The sequence below is a fragment of the Schistocerca serialis genome, chromosome 6 (assembly GCF_023864345.2).
Source record: "Schistocerca serialis cubense isolate TAMUIC-IGC-003099 chromosome 6, iqSchSeri2.2, whole genome shotgun sequence".
In the NCBI taxonomy this organism is placed as follows: domain Eukaryota; kingdom Metazoa; phylum Arthropoda; class Insecta; order Orthoptera; family Acrididae; genus Schistocerca; species Schistocerca serialis.
This window is the reverse complement of record NC_064643.1, coordinates 440955454-440970366: the sequence shown is the minus strand read 5'-3', so window position 1 is coordinate 440970366 and position 14913 is coordinate 440955454. Positions and strand designations below refer to the sequence as shown.

The 14913-nt window shown below is 44.9% G+C and overlaps 1 long non-coding RNA gene across 2 annotated transcripts in view; it reads left to right on the top strand.

Annotated features, from left to right (window-relative positions):
* The window catches only part of LOC126484197 (uncharacterized), a 641002-nt gene that overhangs the window by 219291 nt on the left and 406798 nt on the right, over positions 1-14913 (top strand). The window lies entirely within an intron of this gene.

Below are 14913 nucleotides of genomic sequence, written 5' to 3'. Positions count from 1 at the left end.
CTGAAGGGGAGCACAGGAGGGAGTGCAGAGACACTGAAGGGGAGCACAGGAGAGGGAGGGGGTGTAGGAAGGGGAAAGCCACTCAGGAAAAGGGAGGGGGAGGAGAGGGAGCCCTGAGGAGGAAGCAGGAGGAAGGTAGGGTTAGAGTTGGTAGAAGGGGTAGACGTCAGGGCGAAGCTCATCGTCTGGGAGGGTTAGCAGCTGGAAGTAGCGTTGGGAAAGGAGATGGAGTGAAGGGACAGCAACGGGCTGGGAGTGGAGAGGAAGACGGACACCAGGGAATGGGGGGATCGAGTTGGCAGACAATATACAGGGTGCAGATGTGTTCAAGGAAAAGGAGAAGGTAGGGGAGGGGGATGAGGTTGTAGAGGATGTGCATGGGGGACAGAAGGCGGATACGGAAGGTGAAGCTGAGTGCATGGCATTCTATGATTTGGAGGGCTTTATAGAACCTGGGAGGGGCGAAAATCAAGCGAAGCTGGCATAACAAGGGATGGGGCAGATCGAGGATTTGTAGGTGTGAAGGATGGTGGAAGGATGTGGACAGGAATTTCGGGAGACAGAGTCTGTTGTGGGCTTTGTGTTGGATTGTAAGAAGATGGGGAGTCCAGGTGAGGTGGCGGTCAAGGGTGAGGCCAAGGTATTTGAGGATAGGAGTGAGGTGGATAGAATGGCCATAAATGGTTAGGTAGAAATCATGGAGATGGAAGGAGCAGGTGGTGTGGCCTATCATGATCACCTGGGTCTTGGAGAGGTTGATACAAAGGAACCGCTGGTTGCACCAAGTGGTGAACTGGTCAAGGTGGGTTTGGAGGGTACATTGGGACCGCTGAAGTGTAGGATAAAGGGCTAGGAACGTGGTGTCATCAGCAAATTGGAGGAGATGAACAGGTGGGGGAGGTTTGGCCATATCAGAAGTGTACAGGAGATAGAGGAGAAGGGAAAGGACAGAGCCTTGGGGCACGCCGTTGGAGGAATATAACGTATGAGAGTTGGATAGTGAGATAGGAGGGATGACGGGAAAGGAAGGTAGCAACAAGATGGAGGAAATTGATAGGGAGAGCATAGGTCTGGAGTTTGAAGACTAGCCCGGGATGTCAGACACAGACAGAGGCGTTCTGGGGGTCAAGGAAAACAAAAATAGTGGAGCGATGGGTGTTAAGTTGGAGGGAAAGAAGATTGGTAAGGTTAAGGAGCTGATCGTCAACTGAGAAGGAAGGACATAAGCCACACTGGATAAGGGAAAGGAGATGGTGCTGGATAAGGTGGCGGTGAAAACGACAGGAGAGGATGGTCTTGAAGACCTTACTGAACATGGAGGTGAGGCAGATGGGATAATAGGAAGGGGTATCATAGGGGGGTTTGTGGAGTTTGGCGAACAGCAGGACACAGGAAGTCTTTCACAGGTCTGGGTAAGAGCCAGTAGAGAGGAGGACAATGTACAGTGTAGCAAGGATAGCCAGGAAGTACAGGAGGATTCCTTGAGGTGGCAGTAGGTGACACCATCATGACCAGGACCAGTGTTGCATTTGGAGCAGAGGAGAAGTGTGATGTCATGTGTGGTGATGGGAGTGTTGATGTCTGAGGAGGGTAACTGATCCAAGTACTGGAAACTAGGGGCGATTGATGGAACAGAGGTATCAGTGCAGCCAAGGATGGTAGGGAAGAAGGAGCAATCAAAATGGGGATCGTCAGGAATGGAGAGGACCTCAGAGAGTTGGGAAGCAAAATAGTTAGCCTTACTGAGGTCAGAAAAGGGGCAATTGTCATACAGAATAGGGTAATGTGAGATGGGATGGCTATCAGTAAGGTGGTAGAAGGCTGACAATACTTGGCGAAGTTGAAAGGGAGGGTGGAATTGAGGCATGTGCATGTCTGGCGCCAGTTCCAGTGTTTCTTTGCTGTAAGGAGGTTCCGGATGCCTAGCTGTAATTGCCGGTGGCAGATGTGTGTATCCTGGTCATGGGTGCAGAGGAAGGAGCAGTAGAACCTGAGGGATTCATGAAGAAGAAGGACAGCCTGTGGAGGAAGTGTAAGACAGTGAGGGTGGATGAGTTTGGTAGGGACATGGGTCTCCACAGTGTCAGTGATGGTCTTCTGGAGGAAGGAAGAGGCATGAGTGATGTCAGCAGGATGGTGAAAGGTGAGGGGGTGGCTTGCAACCTGGGAGGCAATGGATTCCCAGTAGGCACCCAGTTGGCATGGCAGTAGTCATGGACAGACTTTAGTGGGGCAGCTGGGTGGGGGACTGCAAGGGGCACCATGGGGAGAGGAAACATTGAGGAGGATGAGGAGGTGGTCACTGCCAACAGAATCGAGGATGTCCATGTCGATACAACCAAGGAGGTTGGGGTATGCAAGGATAACATCTGGAGTGGAGTTACTTTCAGGGCAGATGTGTTGTGGGAGAGGAACAAGGTCACAATGGAGGGTGGCAAGGAACTGGTGCCACTGTCGAAGGGTGGCAGGTCACAGCTGTGGATGTGGAGGTTGGTGGCAATCACATAGGTGGAGAAGGTACGGCCAACATGGGAAATGAAGTCGTAGGGGAGAGGAGCTGCAGGATGGATATAGATAGTGGCACAGGTAATGGTGAGGGATGGAAAAAAGATGCTGAGGAAACGGTATTCAGTCGGATCATAGAGTAGGGGTTGTGGCCAGACAGGGAGATGCTTGAGGTGGACTATAGCGACTCTGCCTCAGGCGAGGGTAAGTGATTGTCAGTGAGGTGGAGGAGATAAGGAGAGGTGCAGATAACATGGTGAGGTTGGATGAAGGTTTCATTAAGGATGAATGAGTCAACCTGGTGCTGGGATGGGGTATGCATGAAGAGGTATTTGTTGGCAGGGGGAGAGCGTATGTTGAGGTAGAGGAAAGGATACTGGTGACATACCAGGAGGTTGGAGGGGGGAAGGAAGTGGTGTGAGGATAGAGGGGCTTAAATGAGGGTGTCTAGGTGGGTGAAGGTAAAGTGGTCCTGATTGTGGGAGTACGTAGCATAGGCATTTAAATGGAAAACAGAGCAGGCAGCAAGGGAAATCTACAGGTGGGTGTGTGAGCACTGGAAGGTGTGGATGTTCTACGGGGTGATGGTTAGGAACCGGATAATATCTTCTGCCATAGGGGGAGGGTGGAGGGAGTTGTTAGGGTGGATGGGTGGGTCAATGGGGTGAATGGGGACAGTGAGCTCAGGGTTGGTGGGAAGGGGTTTTCCTTTGCATTTGGAGGAGTAGGTGGTGTGGGGTTCGTTGTAAGTGTTGCAGGAAGGGGGGAGAGGCAGGGTTAGGACACAGTTTAAGGAAGTGGGAGGCTTTACAATGTGGTCATGTGGGGAGTTCTAGCAGTTTTGGGTGAGGTGGTCATTGTGTATGAGACAGTGCTGGCAGCGGTAGGATTGAGGAGGGGAATGGGTTGGTTCAACGGGGTGGCAGCAGTTGAAAATCAGGGCTACCTTTGTGAGGAGGTGATCTATGTACGAAGCAGCCTCAGTAAAGATATGCATGAGGAAGGCAGAGCCAGAGGAGTTATAAATATGGCAGCCCAAGTGAATTTCCAGGGTGGGGTCGGTGTTCAGTTCCGCCAACACCTCTGGCTCCCTGATCACAGGGCTGAGTTTTGTGATCACAGTGGTGAGGGTTGACAGACAGTTGGGGGGGGGGGGGGGTTGGGGCTGACGAGGAGAGGAGGATGTAAGGGAAGGGGTGAGGGATGCCTGGGAGCCAAAGGCGATGCGGGGAAGGTGCTGGACGAGAGCAGTATGGAAAGAGGGAGAGAAGGACTTGATGAGAACAGTCTCTGCGAGGGATAAGTTGGGTAATGGGTGCACTGAAGATGTATTTTCAGATTTCCAAAGTGGGGGTGTGGGCATCCAGCAATTTCGGATCAGGGTTGCCAAGGAGAAAGGTATTCATTCTGGGGGCTTGGGAGGCGGGAGGAGCTGTGGTATTCATGGTGGGATCAGAGGGAAGCAGGTTGGACATTGGTTTTTTGGAGAATTGGGTGGAGGTGAAGTCGACACTTGGGTGCTTGGGAGGGTTTTTGGCAAGTGTGGCCTAGGAGGAGGGATGAGGGACTGGATAGATAGGGAGATGGTGGGAGGCAGGCCCCTCTTGTGAGGTGGCGGCACTGGGTATGGGGGTGATGCAGCAGGTGGCTACTTGAGTGGAGGAAGCAGAAGTAGTTGTAGCAGGGCGGGTGGGAAGGGGGGGAAAGTCATCTCAGTGGGCGACAGCAGTGGGAGGGGGGACAGGAGGGGCAGGAGCAGGGGAAACAGCAGGGGAGGAGTAGGGTAAGGAGCAGTATACAGGTGGGGATGCAGGGATGAGGAGGAGGTAGAAGGGGAGGAGACTGTGAATAAGGGAGGTGGATGAGACAGGTTAAGCCCAGAGGAAGCACTCCATGAGGTTACAGTGGGGGCAGGGGAAGGGGAGGTGTAGATGATGGTGGTAGGGGGGAGGGTCCATGATTGAAGGCGGCGTCCATTGGCGACAGGAGTCGCCGAAGTGCGAAAAGAACTAAAAAGGGCCAGAGGTGGCGGCAGTGGCGAGCACCATGCGGCGGCGACGGCGGAAGCCGGGCGGCATAGAACACTGGGACGCCGCGACAGCGGGGACCGGGCGGCGGCGGTGTAGGTAGTGGTGGCGACCACCGTGCGGCGGGCAGCAGCGACGGCGTGCAGACGGACGAAAGGACGACTGCGGCCAGCAGACAGACGGACGGACGGACTGACGGGCGGACAAGCGGCAACGGCCCCGGCTCTTCCAAAGCGGCGATTACACCCTGAGTGTAGCTCAGGCAGCGTAATTTCTCGACTTGGAACTGAGGGGATCCAACCCTCGAATGCCCACAAGATCCTAGTACGAACGACAGTGCATGGAATCTATTATGCTTCTCTACTATGAGAATGGGGAGCAAAGAGAACAGGTGAAATGTATAACATCGATAAACAAGTGAGTAATCGGATGCAATACTGCGATATCACCTGAGGAGGCAAAGTGGTTCTGCAGATGCAACCGCTGATAAACCTCAATTTGAATTTTGGGCTGCTGAAAAACCAACTGAAATCTCATTGGCCGAAGCTGCTTGTGTTACTGACAGTACGGCGCAAGGTGGCGTGCTGATGATGGCTGCTACTCGTGATCGGATCTGCTACAGAGAGAACAGCTCAGCCTTGGAGACTGAAAAAAAGATAAGTGTTTGTGAGGGTGGTCGAACAGGTGAAACTGCGAGTGAAATTACTCTGCAGCAAGGGTGACAAAGTCGAGAGGGACTTCTGTGGTGGGCAGGAACCAACTCCCATCAAATTCTCTTCTGACCCATGCCCAGTAAGCGACGGCTCTGCTGTGCCACCACTCGGCCAATCGTCGCCGACAAACAAAGCCTTACAACAAAACTGCCTAGCCTCCCACTAACGTCCCCGTACACTAATGGACATGCCCGTTGTAGTTGGTGGGAATTCAACCAGCCAGAATTCATTATATGTTTGTCGTATTGCAATTTTTAAAGGAATTAAAAACTACGAAAAAATAGCATTTCAGAAGCTGCGACATGATCGTAGCGATCCAGAAAGTGTAGAATAAATTTCTTTAGTTAGTGTCTATGATCACAAACTTAGGTCCTTAGACCTAGTAGTATCCCTTCACGTAAGAGGTCATTAGAGACGGAGTTTAGAACTAGGTTTAATTTGGTGAGAAAGATATGTCCATCGAGTGCAGTATCCAAAAAATAGACAGATGTATGAGATGTTCTAGTGCATTTTGCTTTTTCGGATCTAGGTAGTAAACTCAGGCATAACGAAAAAGCTGTCGTAAATAAGTACAATAGAGCGGGCCTATACCACATTAAGTGCAATGATTGTCCTAAGAAATACGTGGGGCAAACTGATAAGTCATTTCGAAAAATATTTCAAGAACACCCTAACTTATATAACCCCGATCTGCATTAACAAAGCACTTACGCGAAGCAAGCCCCTTAGAAAATTTAAAAATACTACATAAAAATAGTTCATGCAAAGAATCAGTTAGGCTTCCAGAAAGGATTAACATATCGAGGGAAGTATTCTGAATAAAGGAGCAGCAGACTATGATTTAAAAACACATCGACAGTGAGACCATAAGCATCAAGAACTCGTATTGGGCAATAATGAAATAAATGGGGGCGTCCCTTTCAAAGGACCTTCCCAGCTTTCGCCATATTCGATTTAGAGAAATTACAGAAAACTCTAGTTGAGTATAACCATTGAACTGCTGTCTGTAGACATTGAGAAAGTCTTCATCAATATAAGATTGGGAGAGGTGTGTGGATGTAAAGAACATGATGTACTAACACAGAAGCACAATTTATGATGATTGCGAATTTATGATGACAATGTTAAAAACACACATGACGTATAATGCTATTACAATTCCTTTGAAGACAGTTTATCATTGGTAATGATTATTTTTCTGCCAATGAAGCAATGAAGAAAGGGAAACAAGTGTTCAGAACAAAGGTATCATTAAAACAAACTACATGGTTCCAGAGACGTTGTCAAGTCTCAAACATCTATGATATATATATGCAGGCTGAAGCAACAAATGAAAATTTGTACCAAGACTGGGGTACAAACCTCAGGGGGAAATATCAAGTGGGCTGAGGCGTGAATGTGAATTTGGGTTGAGGAGGGAGTCGTGCTAGGGTTGTCCATGCAGTTGTTCAAAGCCAGAGTGACGTAGTGGTTAGCTCATCTAACTAATGAGTAGGAGACCCTGGTCCGACACCCAGCCTTGGTACAAATTTTCATTCATCACTTCAGTTTGCGTATATATACGAGGTGCAACAATAAAGTAATGAGTCTGATGTGAAAAAAATGTTGCTTGTCGTTTTAGTCAAGTTTAGTGTTGTCTCATTCAAAGTAGTTCCCTTCTGATTGCAAACACTTTTTCCAGCGCTTCTGCCATTGATGGTAACATTTCCTGACATCATCTTCTGTAATATCCTACAAGACCCTCGTCACAGCTTTTTGGACAATTTGCGTTGTTTGAAAATGATGTCCCTGACCGCCGTTATGACTCTTGGAAATAGAAAAAAGTCGCACTGAGCGATATCTGGTGAATAAGGTGGCTGTGGTAGTACTGAAATTTGTTTTGGGGCTAAAAATTGCAGTACTGACAGGGCAGTATGGGAGGCAGCATTACCGTGATGCAGAATCCAATTATCAACAATGTTGACACGGACACGAACTATTTTACGAAGTCTTTCTAAAATTTCTTTGTAGTAATATTGGTTAACTGTTTTTCCAGGAGGCACCCTCTCTTCATGAACAATTCCCTTGGAATCAAAGAAGCACACAAGCATGCATTTCACTTTTAACTTTGACATGCAAGCTTTTTTTGGTCTGGGTGATCCCTTTGAGCACCATTGCGAACTTTGGCGTTTTGTCTCTGGATTGTACTGAAAAAAAAAAACAACTTTCATCAGCAATGATAACACGGCTCAACAATTCTGGATTGATATCCATTTCCTCTAACAGATCGGCTGCCATATTTTTCTGTGTTTCTCGCTGTTGTGGTGTGAGATTTTTGGGGACCATTTTTGCACAAATCTTTCTCATACCAAGATCTTCAGCTATTATTAGACGAACTGTTTCTCGATTGATGTTCAGTTCTTCTGCAACCGTTTTCACGGATAATCTTCAATCAGATTGTACGAGTTCACGCGCCCTGGCCAAGTTGACATCTGTCCGTGAGGTTGATGGTCGTCCACTGCAGACTTCATCTTCAACATTCGTTCTGCTTCACTAAACATTTTATGCCAACGTAAAACTTGAGCTCTTGACATAACCTCATCTTCAAAACCCTTCTGAAGCTTACCATGAGTTGTCGTCTCCTTTTTACCCAATTTAACGCAAAAAGAAATGGCATACCGTTGCGAAATATTATGCGGTTCAATTTCCGTGACGAGAGACACAAACACGTTTAACTTATTATAGCACAACTCACGACTGAGCAGTTGCATCGATGTGCTACTTGGACTAGAAGCAGCTTATAGACCAAGGTTGAAGATATTGCGCCTACGCAAACCTGAAGGGTTGCAAATAAAATCAGTCTCTTTACTTTATTGTCACACCTCGTATATCAAGGGTATCATTGACTGGGAAAGGTGTAAAGTTTCTGCATCTAGCGCCAATATTAAGACAGACATATTGATTTTATATCGAAAATGCATTTTATTGATGTTAAGCTAAACTATTTTTGAGCATAGCTCATTATTATACACCATAATAACATTAAAGTACATATCTGATATCGATACAGTTAGCATCTGGAATTAGATTATACTTAACATTTCTTTGTACACTAAAAGTACAGGACATAAATGAGCAAATTAACTGACTGGTACAATAATTAGGTGATACAATAAAAATCAAAAAGTGATGAAGAGTAACAATAAAATTGTAATGGCATATTAAAAATCACTGAGAGACGCAATAGAAGAATGGAGCCAACTATGCATATCCGTAACTCCCATTTACAAGCTGGCATAGTCATTGATAGATTTTGTGAGCAAAATGTTTTCACTGATTAGCTGCAGTATCTGTGCATTAGTCCGAAAAAGTTCTTAGACTATTACTTCAACTGTTCTTCTCTTCATCGTATGTTCTTCTATGATTTTTGTCTGCTGCCATGATTGACACAGCATATAATAACAGTTGCACTAGTGTGATTTTATGTTCTTACTGATTAGATATTTACTGTTTCACAAAACGTTACATCGTTTCATTCTCTTAGGAACTTGTGCTGTTTCATTACTGATCAGAGTTAACAAACTAAAGTAATAGTCCTGTGGTGTGAAAATTCAGTCACTTTCCCATTAAAGGAACTTACAAGTTTAGCTGCTGCAGTTAGTTTCATATATGTATGGCATCGCTGTAGTGTTGTGCTCATTATTGTCCGTAGACATGACCCTTTGTGATGATTGTTACAATGGGTTCAAAAGATGCAATCACTTTACAAATAGAAATTTCAATGGTATTTAGAGCATCTGGTTTATGTATGTCAGGTGTACACATACAACGTCATATTCACCCATTCCCTTCATCACATTGTGTCATTTCAAATGACTTTCAGTTGACAACATTTCAGTGACAATGTTTAGCGACAGTAAAGTATTCAACTGCGTGTACAAGTTTTATTTAATTAAATGAAAATAATGCACACAGCTGATGGTATTATGTTAATGTAAATAAATAAAACAGTTGCTGTCCCATCATCCAGTTAAAGATGAATATATGGTACTCTTAGTGGCAAGCTTTTTGCCTCAGTCGGCTTCAGATCTGACATTCCCTTTTAACGTGAACCTATGGCCAATTTAGTAGGGTTTTATTTTCATTAGTTTACACTTCCACTTTCGTGCTAGTAAAAAGTGCTAGTGCTAGTAAAAGTGCTAGTAAAATTTTAGGAAGGAAACCCACAACTGCATAATTTGTGAATTTTCTGCCCTTGAGAAAGCGATGGTATCAATGAAATTAGTTTGTACTCTGGTCGAACATGTTTCCCAAAAACGCGAGTCAAGTGTCAACTTGGTCTACAGAATAGCATCCTTTTAACAGGTGCATGAAAAAGCTGATGCTACCGGCGAATCAGAAAAAAGAGAACACTACGTCTGGCATGGTCAGGTAACAGGATACTGGTGAAATGTAGGTGTCTCAGCTGTTGATTGCTGGCAAGCAAGTTTGAAAACGAATTTATAATACCTGTAGATGCCTGGACCGTTTGAAAAAAGAATCCAATTGAAATTGTGCGACAGTTTGTTGCTGTAGATGTTACGTAGGTGCACCAATTTAGGCCAAAGATGAAACATAAAAGGCATGGGTGGGAGCGCACAACAAAAAGAGAGAGTTGATCTGTACTGGGTCGGTTTTTCTGGGTTGCAAGAGGATTCTTCTTTTTGATTATGTTCGTAAGGATTATACATTAACTGGTCAAAACTATGCATATCTTCTGCAGTAAGAGGATTTAAAACCATGTGGTGCTACACTTACACACAAGACAACTTTCGCAAGACAGAAACCGAATTTTGGGAGCCATTTTTCACTGCGGTGTTTACATGTTGAGACCCGAATCAATTTTGATAACCCAGAAAAATATTTTTCTAGTTTTGCACGAATAGCCCAAGGAAATCAGTTGTTCATATTTTCCGATTTAGTTAGCACAATGCATGTTTTATTCATCATAGGAGAAAGATAAAGTTTCGCTCAATTTAATATTTCCCCTTCTCCTTCGCTGCACAGTAAGACACTCCACTCGAATTAGAACGCAGTTTTAAAAACAATACGGAACATGACATCCCAAGCACGTTTCAAAAACGATTGAGTGCTTACATGAGAGTGAAAATCAGCTGTGGAATAGGAAAATCGGCAGCTATAATTGCATTTACAAGTCGATATTGAGAACGTTTGCAAGACCAGTCAGAAGCGATACTGGAGAATCGATTTACAAAACCAGTACTGGGAGCGTCATGTAAATGTACTACACATAAAAAAAATGTTTTGCATCACCTCGGTTCCAAGAGTTCCGGAACCTGTACAGAAAATTGGAACAGTGATCAACATAAACTTAAATTACGCCCTTTTTATTGCTCATAAAAACCACACATTGCGTGTTGTACCTCCATGCAGCGAGGCCATCAGAGGTGGTGGTCCAGAATCCTATACACACCGGTACCTCTAATATCCAGTAGCACGTCCTCTTGCATTGATACATGCTTGTATTCGCTGTAGCATACTATCCACAAGTTCCTCAAGGCACTGTTGGTCCAGATTGTCCCACTCCTCAACGGCGGTTCGGCGTAGATACCTCAGAGTGGTTGGTGGGTCATGTCGTCCATAAACAGCCCTTTTCAATCTATCCCAGGCATCTTCGATAGGGTTCATGTCTGAAGAACATGCTGGCCACTCTAGTCGAGCGATGTCGTTATCCTGAAGGAAGTCACGCACAAGATGTGCACGATTGGGGGCGCGAATTGTCGTCCAAGATTACGAACGCCTCGCCAATATGCTGCCGATATGGTTGCACTATCGGTCGGAGGATGGCATTCACATATCGAACAGCCGTTACGGCGCTTTCCATGACCACCAGCGGCGTACGTCGGCCCCACATAATGCCACCCCAAAATAGCAGGGAACCTCCACCTTGCTGCACTCGCTGGACAGTGTGTTTAAGGCAGTCAGCCTGACCGGGTTGCCTCCAAACACGTCTCCGACGATTGTCTGGTTGAAGGCATATGCGACACTCATCGGTGAAGAGAACGTGATGGCAATCCTGAGCGATCCATTCGGCATGTTGTTGGGTCCATCTGTACCGTGCTGCGTGGTCTCGTGGTTGCAAAGATGGATCTCGCCATGGAAAAATGGCTCTGAGTACTATGGAACTTAACATCTATGGTTATCAGTCCCCTAGAACTTAGAACTACTTAAACCTAACTAACCTAAGGACATCACACAACACTCAGCCATCCTCGCCATGGACGTCGGGAGTGAAGTTGCGCATCATGCAGCCTATTGCCCACAGTTTGAGTTGTAACACGACGTCCTGTGGCTGCACGAAAAGCATTATTCAACATGGTGGCGTTGCTGTCAGGGTTCCTTGGAGCCATAATCCGTAGGTAGCGGTCATCCACTGCAGTAGTAGCCCTTGGACGGCCTGAGCGAGGCATGTGATCGACAGTTCCTGTCTCTCTGCATCTCCTCCATGTCCGAACAACATCGCTTTGATTCACTCCGAGAAGCCTGGACACTTCCTTTGTTGAAAGCCCTTCCAGGCACAAAGTAACCGCGGTATTGACCGTCTAGGCACGGTTTAACTACAGACAACACGAGCCATGTACCGCCTTCCTGGTGGAATGACTGGAACTGATTGGCTGTCGGATTCAGCGCAAACCAGAGAAAGACAAAAATAATGAGATGCAGCAGAAATGAGAAAACAAGCCAGAGAAAGGCAAAGATAATGAGATGCAGTAGAAATTGGGGATAACGAAGCAGGCAGAGTTAAGGAATTTTGATACTCTAGATCCTCTCCCATGATTGACGAAGCAAGGAGGTTAAAAAAAAAAAGAAAAAAAAAGCAGACTATCACAGACACAGAGGGGATTTCTGGCCAAGTGTGGTCTATTGGTATCAAACATTGGCCTTAATCTGAGGAATACATTCCTGGGAATGTATGTTTGGAGCGTAGCATTGTATGGTAGCAAATTACGGACAGTGAAAAAACCAGAGCAGAAGAGAATCGAAGCTTTTGAGAAGTGGTGCTACAGAAGAATGTTGAAAATCAGCTGGACTGATAAGATGAGGAATGAGGAGTTTCTCAGCAGAATAGGCGAAGGAAGGAAGATATTTGAATATCTGACAAGAAGATGGGACAGGATGATAGGATGTATGTTAAGACATCAGGGAATGATCTTTAGGTTCCTAGAGGGAGCTGCAGAGGGTAAAAACTGTAGGGGAAGATTTGAGTACAACTAACAAATAACTAAGGATGTGGAAAAGTGCTAGATGAAGAGGTTAACGTGAGAGAGGAAATCGTGGCAGGCCGCATCAAACTAATTAGAAAAAAAATATCATGGGGATTTGAAGAAAATGAAATAAAAAATAAATAAAAACCGAAGGCTGAAGTATCCTGTTATATTTAGAAAGGATGTATTCATCTGGAATACGCTGCTATGGATGTGGCTCACGTTTTGCTGCCAGTAGACGACCTGGGTAATTGGGAGCATGCTGTCTATACGGGTGACTCAGCTGCCCCTACCCATGGGTTTTATGCAACACGTAACGCCTTCAAAATCCACGAGTGAGATTTTCATATTTTCTCACTCACTACATAAAAACTATTAGTCCTACAGGACTTTTTTGTAGGAAAGTTAATGTAGTTAAATTTTGAACTGGGATATGCTTACGCTGGAGGACCCGGTTTTCGATTTATTCGAGAAAAACGTAAATGGCATTCAAACGCCATTTTTCTTGAATAACTCGAAAACTGTGGCATCCCGCGTAAGACTATCCCAGTTTAAAATTTAACTACATCAAATTTCGTACAGAGAAGTCTTGTTAATTTTTTCTGTAGACCCAACAGTTTGCACATAGTGAGCGAGAGAATATGAAAACCTCTAGACTGGTTTTTGAATACATTGTGGGTTTCATAAAAACTATCGGCAGGGCAGCTGAATCAGCCTGTATAAGAGACACGATGTTTTCCTTGGTAGAAGAAGAGAGTGGAGACGAGGTGATATAGGAATGCGTCATCACGAACACCGAGACACTGAAATGCTTAATCTGTTATTAGAGTATGCATTACCAAATTTGTTTTAATACACCGTTAAATAAAACCTGGCATTGGGAAGAAAGCAAATGAAAAACAGAAACAAGAAAATAACTGAATGATTTTTTCACGGAAGTGAACTGAAAGTAAGTAATACGAAATACAGAGTGTTTTTAACTGTAACTTCTTCATTTGTGTGGTCATACTGTCCGTAGCTGCTTTACAGTTCTTGAGGGTGTTTTCGTTCTGTAGTTACAATGACAGGACGAAAATATCCTTAAGAATTTTAAATGTAATTTTGTAAGCAAGTTCTGTTCCTGGCGAGTAGAGTGTAATTAATTCAGTGGTTTTCAAATAGGACATGTATCATATTTTGCAAATATAGTAAATAGCAGTTTCAGGTAGAAATATGTGTATCCTTAATTATCTGTGTATTTCGGTTATCCGTGCAATATCGAGCCGCATTAAACCGGGTAATCGCGAGTTTACTGAATACCTTTATTTAATCAAAGCAATGGCGATGTTTTGAATTGTTTGATCGATACTGTACCTCTTTCTGTTCTCAGCCGAAAAATTTACTGTACGATCTTTCTCAGGAACATTCATTATCAATTTTTCTTCGGCCATTGTTGCTAGTTCTTTAATTCTGATACCATATTTCGCATTTTAGTCTCATGGATGGTACCTCATAACCTCACTTGAAAAACTGAGTCGTGTAGTGCGTTTAAAATTAGTTGCTACTTTTGACGTTTGGCTGACCGGAGGGGGACGTGACGCCGTTGCCCGGGTAACACCAATGGCAAACCGGCTTTCCCTACCACGCCGCCAGCGGTTCTGCTGGTAAAGCGCCGCTGTTGCTACACCATGAATAAACAGTACCACGTGATGTCAAGCACTAGATGCATCAATGTTCGTCAGCTCTCGTTAAAAGTTGTATTTTCTTGCGTTAAAGCGTTCTGTAGTCGTCAAGTATTGTGAACAAGTTTTATGCTGGCGTTGCATTAATAACAACAGTGCAGTACATCTGGATACGTGATGTGCAATAAAAGTGTCGTCCAAGAACACTTTAACCGGCTGCAAAACATTCCTCGGAATTCGACAATAGTAATAGACGAAAAGCCATATCACTGTCTTGTGATGCATTAAGCTCCAACAATGCATTGGAAGAAAGCGGATATTTTGCTCTGGGTACAAAGAAATATTCCACGAGATAAAGCTGAACCTAGCATTTATAAGGTGAAGTCAATAGAACTTGCACTACTGTATAAGCCAGAACTTCACGCTACCAGGTCGACGAACAGGCTAACGGTACACACTTTAATCAGGCCTTCTCCCTATCATGCTCGTTTAAATCCGACTGAGAATATATGGTCCTAGGTGAAAAGTAATATGGCAAAACACAGCAAGAAGTTTACGCTCTCTGAGACTGGAATGCCGAGAAAAGAAGCCACTGCAAATTTTACACGATAGGACTAGTTTTGAGTTGCCTGTCATAACCAAGAAAATAGCTGAGGAGAGACTGATTCATGAAGGACTGTGACGAGTTTTGAGGAATACGCAGCTTCTGTTGTTACCATGTTAAAATCGGCTTCTTATGTCGAAACACAGCAGAGTTTAGAAA